Source organism: Trypanosoma grayi (genome assembly GCF_000691245.1).
Source record: "Trypanosoma grayi strain ANR4 Tgr_384_V1, whole genome shotgun sequence".
NCBI classification, from domain to species: domain Eukaryota; phylum Euglenozoa; class Kinetoplastea; order Trypanosomatida; family Trypanosomatidae; genus Trypanosoma; species Trypanosoma grayi.
The window spans coordinates 14484-15682 of record NW_008826003.1 but is presented as its reverse complement, the minus strand read 5'-3'; positions in this window follow the sequence as shown (position 1 = coordinate 15682).

Genomic DNA, 1199 nt, shown 5'->3' with positions numbered 1-1199 from the left:
CACACACACACACACATATATGTGAGTGTGCACGCAGTGTGAATGAGAAATCGTATCTATGTATGGATGTATATGTATGGGTGTGTCTGTGCGGGAACAAAAGTCGCCGAACTCATTTTTTTTTTTTTTTACTTGATTCATTTTCTTCATTTATTCCAATATCCTGCACCCTCGCACACAGGTACGCTGTGTCCTTTCGTTTCGCTCCGCGAGGAAGCAGAAGATACTCAATCAAAGCGAAAAAAAATACAAACATCAATATTAACAGCAGCAGTGAAGTGAAGTGGCGTTTTTCTCCTGTCTTTGCACACTCTTTTTATTTGACAATGCATGGCGAGAGTGGCAGCAGTAACAGTGTGCAGAACACAGCCACTGCACTCTTGCTAACTCCCTGTATGTCCCTCGACCCATATACACAGACATTATATATGTATGTATCTGTATAATGTCCGTGTAAACTCCGAGGCAGCAACGGAGTGGGGCCGAGACAATAATGGTGATCATGATGATGGCAGAAGACACACTCACACAGGTGCGGGAAATTAACAAGAAATACAGATATTAGTGAAATGAAAATCAATATATATATATATATGGAGGCCGTGCGAAGCTAAGTGATAAAGCGCGTGCGATTGAAACGCAAGTAAGATNATATATATATATATGGAGGCCGTGCGAAGCTAAGTGATAAAGCGCGTGCGATTGAAACGCAAGTAAGATTACTGAAGACGGTCGTCCTACGTGCGTCTCCCTCCACACCCACACGCGTTTTACGAGAAATGTTGGGATATGGAAAGGTCATCTTCCTTCAGTTGTGCTTGATTCTGGTTTTCTTCCCCCTTTTTACGGTCCTGTGCCTCAGTCATTCTGGCTGCGTGGGTAAAAGAGAAAAAAAAATAGCTCGATGAGCGTGTCGTTCACGCTGTGGTGTGCCCGCGCCAAGCCCATCTACTGCCGCCACCACTACGAGTCACTGCTACAACAATTATCAATATTATTATCACCCTCGCAGGAAGTTGTGTCACTCACTCACTCACTCAATCGCTGCTTGTCTGTTCTGTTTGTTCGGTTTTATTGTTCTTCTGCTGTTGACTGCCTTCTGGTCATCCACACATCATGAGGCCACACACTACTTATTCATTCATTCTCCACGCAAACAGACACACGCACAGAGAGAGAGAGAGAGAGAGAGAGAGAGA